Source organism: Haliotis rufescens, unplaced genomic scaffold (genome assembly GCF_023055435.1).
Source record: "Haliotis rufescens isolate VD_foot unplaced genomic scaffold, xgHalRufe1.0.p SCAF_8, whole genome shotgun sequence".
NCBI lineage: Eukaryota > Metazoa > Mollusca > Gastropoda > Lepetellida > Haliotidae > Haliotis > Haliotis rufescens.
In genome coordinates, this window is record NW_025964372.1 from 24,016,256 (window position 1) to 24,025,359 (window position 9,104).

The following is a 9,104-nucleotide window of genomic DNA, read 5'->3' on the forward strand; positions in this document are numbered from 1 at the left end:
GTAAATAATCGAGTCTGGACCAGACAATCAAGTGATTAATATCATGAGCATCGATCCACGCAATTGGGATCGATGACATGCATCAACCAAGTCAGCGAGCCTGACCACCCGATCCCGTTAGTCGCCTTTTACGACAAGCATAGTCGCCTTTTACGGCAAGCATGGGTTGCTGAAGAACTATTCTACCCCGGATCTTTACGGGTCCAAATGTTCTTTGATCCAGTTTACAACATTCAAGGTAAAACTTTCAAAAAGTTTTATGGTAGACAGGTGGAGGATGTAACGCATCACAGGCAAAAATTTTACCCGGTGCAATTCCCTATTTAGACTTGTACCATATGTTCTCGTGTGTTGTCAGGTTGAAAGATAAATTTCGTTGTTTATGCTGTCAGCCTGAAATGTTTATGTACGACAGATATATTTTTCTAAATTAAATGCCCATAATTAAGGGTGCATATAACACACAAGTGCGTATTATACGCGAATAAATAAGTCTTGTGTACATTCATCAATCGGAAGGGGTGCTAATTGGGATTGTTCACTTGCCAATATCTTAGCAAATGTCGCCGTGGGCGCTTATTGCGTCGAATACAGTATGTACAAAGCAACACTTACCTGTAGCCCTCCACGTGTGATCCTTCCTGACTCCTGCAGCACATGGTAAACGTAGTTATTCCTATGCCGCTCACTAATTACTTTCCTATGAGAAGAAAAGGTAGTACAAATAAGATTAGCTAAATGTCGATTTCTTGATAGGTGAAAAAACCCCAAAGTCTTCAGGCTTGCTCTAAAGATTAGTGTTAAATACTAAAAAACCGACCATTTAATATAATGGGTTGGGAGTTTAACCGTCACTTTATCAAGGCATACAACTATTTTCTCTGAAACATTATTTCAGGACCCCATTATGATTTCGTTCTTGTAGAACATGTGGTACAATTGTGATCAGATTTGCATTCTGAACAGCATTTATCTACTAATGTTGATACCATGATGCCGTAAAAGGCGACTATGTTTGTGGTGGGAGGCGACTTACGGGATCGTGTGTTGAGGCGCGGTCACCGTGTCGAAATTGCGGGGACTAATGCTCATGTCTATCATTGTCTGGTCCAGACTCGATTATATACAGACCATCTTCATATTGCTGGAATATTGCTGAGTGCGGCGTTAAATAACAAACAAACAAAGAAAGGATATCTCCTCTTACCGCAAAGACAACTCATTTACCTTGACGTGGTCAAGAAGTACATTGTGCCTTTGAATTTGGCAATATCAACGCATGGATCTTTGAAGTCTTTCACTGAGTAAGGTTCGATTCCCGTCCTTTCCAAGGTCTTCAGTTTCGGCGAGGGGTCGCACAGATATGCATGGTGGCCTAAAATGATGAATGAATGCATGTACTTACCGAACTTAAATTGACACAACATGGAGTCCCCATGGGGATTCCCGGGCCCAATTGTCCTCTGCAACCTATACTTGTCGTAAACATTCCCCAATCCCCTTTTCGGCGTGGATCGTTGGTCATAACATCAATCATTTGTCTGTCTGATTCAGACTTAATTTACAGACCGCCGTCATCGATTTAGAATTTTGCTGAGTGTGCCATTAAACGACAAGCAAATATCCATAATATATTTCTGCAACGGTAACGGTCCTTTGCACCAAAAGGTGCAATATGATTATGCTTTTCTTGAAGCGAAGAGATCACAAACGACAAACATATATTGCCTTTCTCAGTCATTATACTCCTCTTTAAGCGAAGAAGTGAGGCGAAATTGGGTTTAACGTCGCGTCCAAGATTATTGCACTTATATAGCAACGTGCATGTACGTGTTTATGTTGCTTGTACTAGTCCGGACAAATGCCGATTTATAGTGCTAGCTCACTGAGATACCGAGCCAAAGTTTACCAGTACCCCACTCAGTTAACTGACTCCGAGCCAATCAGTTCTTGTTTTAGCCTTTAAATGCCGAGCGCGAGACATGGTAACAACAAGTACCATCTTTTAACGCCTTTTGGTATGACGCGGCCGGGAACCGAACCCATGACCTTCCGCTCTCCGTGCGGACGCTCTACCACTAGACTACGGAGGCGGTCCCTTTAAGTAAAGAGATCACAAACGACAAACATATATAGCCTTTCTCAGCCAAGCAGCCACACGCACACACACACATCCCCACACGTGCATGCACGTCGCTATATAAGTACAGGGCAGTCGGGTAGCCCAGTGGTTAAAACGTTCGCACGTGCACGTGCATTATTTAATACCTGTGTCTTACATCAATGTTCCATGTGCAAATACCATGGATAACGTACAACAGACCTCAATGTTGATGTCAAGCAAAATGCCGTTACATCCTACGATTATGATACAACTCCATACAGACCGTGTGTGTGTGTGTGTGTGTGTGTGTGTGTGTGTGTGTGTGTGTGTGTGTGTGTGTGTTTGTGTGTGTGTGTGTGTTTGCTAGTCCGGAATATGCTTGTCGTAAGAGGCGACTATAACGGGATCGGGTGGTCAGGCTCACTGACTTGGTTGATGCGTGTCATCGATCCCAATTGCGGGGATCGATCTCATGATATTAATCACTGGATTGTCTGGTCAAGACTTAACAATTTTCAGACCGTCGTCATATAGCTGAAATATTGCTGAGTGCGGCGTTAACCAACCAACTAGTCAGAACTGATGTCGATTTATAGTTCTAGCCTAATGAGATACCATTCTGCAGTCTAACATGAATACCCAACTCAGACACAGTATTCTGACTCCGAGCCGATCAGTCCTTTTAGCCCCTTAATGCCGAGCTCCAGACAGGGTACCATACTTTAACGTCTTTTGATATGACGCGGGCGGACGCTCTACCACTTGACCAGAGAGGTTGTCTTGACGTGTTGTTATTATATGTACACATATACTGCCCTGTTTAACATAAGAGTGGCTGTAAATATTACATACATTCTTACCTTTAGGATCGATATACTTTATGTGTGAAACATATCTGTCAGTTTTCACGGTCATTCTGGTGGACATGTTCTTTGTGTTTCCATATTCCAGTTTGTAAAGCACGGGATCGCTTCGGCGCCAACGGCTTGTCTCTGACCAGAATAGATACCTTCAAGTGCAGTAGAGCAATAACATAATGATGATGTATTCTTTAGCCGTAGATTTTAATTCGTGATTGAATTGTAGCCACATAACAATTACCCTATATGTATATTGTAGATCTAGATTTTTCATTGCAACAGAACTGAGTGAGGTGATATTGTGCAAAATTATCATCATTCTATCGATAAGAAATACATTGTCATTGGCTCGGATTCTACATCCTCTCATATCATGGCAATTGTCGCTTAATATCCTCATGTAAACGTTTTCAAAATGAATCGAGGGCACTTCTCACACAATGCATTGTGTGAGAAACACCAGGACATATGCAAATAAGATGTGAGTGAGTGAGCTAATATTTAACGTCACATCGGCAATATTTCAACCATATCGTGACGAGAAGTTATACATTAATGATACATATATTTAGGCTTTATAAAAACCTGTCATCGAAGGACAATACGACAACGAGAGTATCACAGATTCGATTTAAAGCCAGTTGAGGTAAATTTAAAAGCAGAAAGAATAATATGTACCCCTGCTAAAGAATCTATAGAAAGACAATTTTAGACGCGGTGATGTGCAGTAGGATTCCGATCTCAAGCGGTTTATTATAAAACTGGTCCTAAAAACAGAGTATTTAAAACGGATGTTAGTGCTATATATATATAACAATAATGTATAATTCTCGAGATGGTTTACTGCGGTTTTGCAGTTTCCACGCACAGGCTGCTAACAGGAAATGTCTTAAATGTTCAAAGATATAGTCTTAGGTTCTTACACACACATTGCTGCCATAATCCAATCTAGGGTATATAAGACACCTGTATATTTGGCATTTGTACGATTATCGTGAAGTCCGAGAGCGCTTTCTCTTTCCGATGTTTGTTAAGTATGTCAGATGTTTTTTGTTTGCTGTTTAACGCCGCACTCAGCAATATTCCAGTGATTTACATCATGAACCTCGATCCACGCAATAGGGATCGATGACATGCATCAACCAAATCAGCGAGCCTGACCACCCGATCCCGTTAGTCGCCTTTTACGACAAGCATAGTCGCCTTTTACGGCAAGCATGGGTTGCTGAAAACCTATTCTACCCTGGAATCTTCACGGGTCAGTTTGTAAGTATGATGGTATACAAAGTTTATATCTAATAATGATATTCAACCAATATATTGTCAATATGGATAAATGTAATCTATCTATGACCTATCTATCGCATTGAAGCTTATAAGATGACAGTTATCGACGATCACTGTATCACTTTTCTTCCTACGACAGATATTGAAGAAAACTCTCACTTTGATACATATTCTTTCACGATATGGAGAATCCCTCTTTCGCCCTCATATCTATTCTACCACGTGTTTCGACGCTCACTTTGACCCTTTTACCCTATGTGTCACTGTGGACATTACTACTTCTTCTAACAGAGGTATCGCATATCACTTTCTACCTATTTAATCACAGATATCGTCATCGTATATATCCAAATTGTATAGAGTGATGCGCATGATATCGATCACTGGCTTGTCTGGTCCAGACTCGATTATTTTGGTTGGTTGGTTTGTTTTGTTATTTAACGCCGCACTCAGCAATATTCCAGCTATATGACGGCGGTCCGTAAATAATCGAATCTGGACCAGAAAATCCAGTGAATAATATAATGAGCATCGATCAACGCAATTGGGATCGATGACATGCATCAACCAAGTCAACGAGCCTGACCACCCGATCCCGTTAGTCGCCTTTTATGACAAGCAAGGGTTGCTGAAGACCTATTCTACCCGGTCATATAGCTGGAATACTGCTGAGTGCGGCGTTAAACAACCAACCAACAAACAAACAAATATTACAGGCATCGACAATGGCTTTAATACCCATTCTATAAGTCATCGATTATCCCTGTCACTTTCATACTTACTGTACCTACTATGCTGTACTGCTTACTTTTCTTTAGTTAGGATGATCATATTAATCGGCATGTAGACATTTGTTACAAGTACAGGACTCTTTTTCCCCACTTGCATCATCAGCACTGCGGACGACATGTAAAATACGACATCCTCATCACACTTGAGGAATTTGAGGTAGCCTGCAAATTTCCCACAAGAAAAAATAGTGAAATTGTAGTCATGTTCTTCGGATAACCATATAATGTACCTAGTTATCAAGCTTAAGCGTAATCCAAATTTATAAAGAAACCAGGGGTAAATGGCGACAATCTACAGCTATATAACGGCGGTCTGTAAATAATCGAGTCTGGACCAGACAATCCAGTGATTGACATCATGAGCATCGATCCACGCAATTGGGATCGATGACATGCATCAAGGAAGTCAGCGAGCCTGACCAGACGATCCCGTTAGTCGCCTTTTTGCAAGCATGGGTTGCTGAAGACCTATTCTTCACGGGTCCCGCTTTTTATAGCTGGAATGTGTATGAGTGCGGCGCAAAACAGTATTCGTATCACAGGTAGTGCAAATCCATTGCAGAGGTTTATTTGCCTTCACACTGTTCGTTATCAGAAACCATGATGATCTTGAGATGGCCGTTGATGTTATCCGTGACCTCAGAACAGTGAGTTGATCGTGTCAGCACTGCAAAATGTCTGTGTCAGGGCATCTCTTTCTAACATGTCTCCTGTTTTCCGCAATACACGCGTCCCCCCTAATGAAAGGTAACTAAATCTCTGTATTATTTTTCTCCATTTTCGTCATTTATTGTCTGCGTGTAAACATCACAAGTATATTTTTTTAACGTGTACCTCATCAATCCTATATCATAAAACATTGATCGGGTAGTCAGGCTCGCTGACTTAGTTGATGCATGTCATCGGTCCCAATTGCGTGGATCGATGCTCATGATATTAATCACTGGATTGTCTGTCCAGACTCGATTATTTACAGACCGTCGTCATATAGCTTGAATATCCACGCAATTGGTACTGTTCAGTGGAACCTAACAATTTATTCCAACAATCGAAGTTTTAGATACCACAAACTAATTACATAGATTGATTGTTGTTTAACGCCGCACTCAGCAATATTCCAGCTATATGCCGGCGGTCTGTAATTAAGTAATCGAATCTGGACCAGACAAACCAGTGATTAATATCATGAGCATCGATCCACGCAATTGGTTTGGTTTGTTTGTTGTTTTACGCCGCACTAAGCAATATTCCAGCTATATGACGGCGGTCTGTAAATAAACGAGTCTGGACAAGACAATCCAGTGATTGATATCATGAGCATCGACCAACTCAATTGGTGTCGATGACATGCATCCACCAAGTCAGCGAGCCTGACCACCTGATCCCGTTAGTCGCCTTTTACGGTAAGCATGGGTTGCTGAAAACCTATTCATGGGTCCCAACTAATTACAGATATGCATACCTCGTATAGGAATCCTTTTACAGTGCCATTGCGTGTCCTTGAAATGACACACGCTGCCATTTTGGAATAACCATTTTAGCTGAAGATCAGCCGTACAATACTCTATGCCAATAACTTTTCCTGGGACCTTTGTCTCCTGATACCCGAAGCAGTTGTAATACGGTAGAATGTACATGTAGACCTTCTTCGTGTCCATGTCTTTGATGAGAAGGACATCATCTCTTCTAGGGACATCTAGGACTAATAGAGGTGAGGTGAAATTGGGTTTAACGTCGCGTTCAAGATTATTGCACTTTTGTAGCGACATGCATGGCCGTGTGTGCGTGCGTGTGTGGCTGCTTGTACTAGTCCAGACTGATGCCGATCTATAGTGCTAGCTCACCGAGATACCATGCCCCAGTTTAACATGACTACCCCACTCGGGCACAGCAAACAGAATCCGAGCCGACCAGTCCTTGTTTTAGTCCCCTAACGCCGAGCGCCAGACAGGGTAACAACAAGTACCATCTTTTAACGTCTTTTGGTATGACGCGGCCGGGGATCGAACCCCGGACCTTCCGCTCTCCGGGCGGACGCTCTACCACAAGATCACGGAGGCGGCCGAGAAGATGACATGTTTGAAGGTGAAGATATCAGTGAAAATAATAATTTATTTCCTTCCAAGTTTTATTTCTTTGTTGTTTAACGCCGCACTAAGCAATATTCCAGCTATATGACGGCGGTCTGTAAATACTCGAGTCTGGACCAGACAAACAAGTGATTGACATCTTGAGCATCGATCGACGCAATTGGGATCGATGATATGCATCAACCAAGTCAGCGAGCCTGACCGCCCGATCCCGTTAGTCGCCTTTTACAAGTATAGTCACCTTTTACAACAAGCACGGGTCGTCTCTTACGACAAGCATTGTCGCCTGTTATGGCAAGCATGGGTTGCTGAAGACCTGTTTTAGCCCAGATCTTCACGGGTCACTTGGCTTGCAACCTTGGCTTGCCACGTTAAAGGCACCTCTAGCTAGGTGAATGTAGTACACTTGTTAAATAAACTTATGACTTTTTTTTGTTTCTTTGTTGTCTAACACTGCACTCAGCAATATTACAGCTATATGACGGCGGTCTGTAAATAATCGAATTGGGACCAGACAACCCAGTGATTAAAAATCATGACCATCGATCTACGCAATTTGGATACGATGACATGCATTAAGATGGTCAGCGAGCCAGACCAACCGATTCCGTTAATCGACTCTCACTACAAGCATTGGCTGCTGAATACAAATTCTAACCTTGATCCTCACGGGCTGCAGCGCTGGTGGTACCTGTAGGCGCTGGTGGTACACTAGTTGTATTGGTGCCATTGCTCTCCGTTTCCTGAAAGACATAAAATGTTCATTTTCAGCAATATTTAACAAAAGACTAAATATATAGAAGATCCATAATGGTCGTTTTAGAATGGTTAGGGAATCCATGCAAGACTACCCATGAAGATCCGGGATAGAATAGGTCTTCAGCAACCCATGCTTGCCGTAAAAGGTGACTATGTTTGTCGTAAAAGGCGACTAACGGGATCGGGTGGTCAGGCTCGCTGACATGGTTGATGCATGTCATCGATCCAAATTGCGTGGATCGATGCTCATGATGTCAAACACTGGATTGTCTGGTGCGTCAACCAAGTCAGCGAGCCTGACCACCCGATCCCGTTAGTCGCCTTTTACAGCAAGTATGGGTTGCTGAAGACCTATTCTACCCCGGATCTTCACGCGTCCGTAAATGTTAGTAATACACTACCTGCCATCGCGACCCAAGAAGATTCCGGGTTAGAATGGGTCTTCAGCAACCCGTGCTTGTTGAAAAAGGCGACTATGCTTATAAAAGGCGACTAACGGGATCGGGTGCTCAGGCTCGCTGTCTTGGTTGATACCTGTCATTCATCCAAATTGCGTGGATCGATGCTCATGATATTAATCACTTGATTGTCTGGTCCAGTCTCGATTATTTACAGACCGCCGTCATATAGCTGGAATATTGCTGAATGCGGCGTTAAACAACAAACCAACCAACCAACCAACCAACCAACCAACCTGCCATCGCCAACTTCCGAATAGCAAGAGTATCCAAGAACTCTCGTTCCTTTCGGGATATAGAATATCGCGTCCAATTCCAGGGCACTGACACTGTATGATGGTCAAGTTGAGATACATTGGATTTCCCCGAGTCAAACTGTCAACAAGACAACTAAGGTCAGTTTGACACGTGTACGACTTGTGCACTGGAGTTAACCCGTCAGTAACATCATGTAGCCTTCGAAAGCCAGAAAAACGAATGGAACTATCCACTTTTGCAACAATAACATATGTTATCAAAATTGCAATACCACACTGGAACTGCATATTGTCTGATCTTATACCTTACGCTTGCATCATAGATGTAAAATGAATGTCCCGTTAGAGACCAAGATATCAACAAGCATAGTCTGCTCAATTATGCATCTATAACGAGTCCTTCGTGTACAAAACATGTTTATTTTGGGAAACAAAACAGCAACGCGTACGTAATATTAATGATGTGTCCACTGATAGTGGCAACGTGGTTTTATCCCA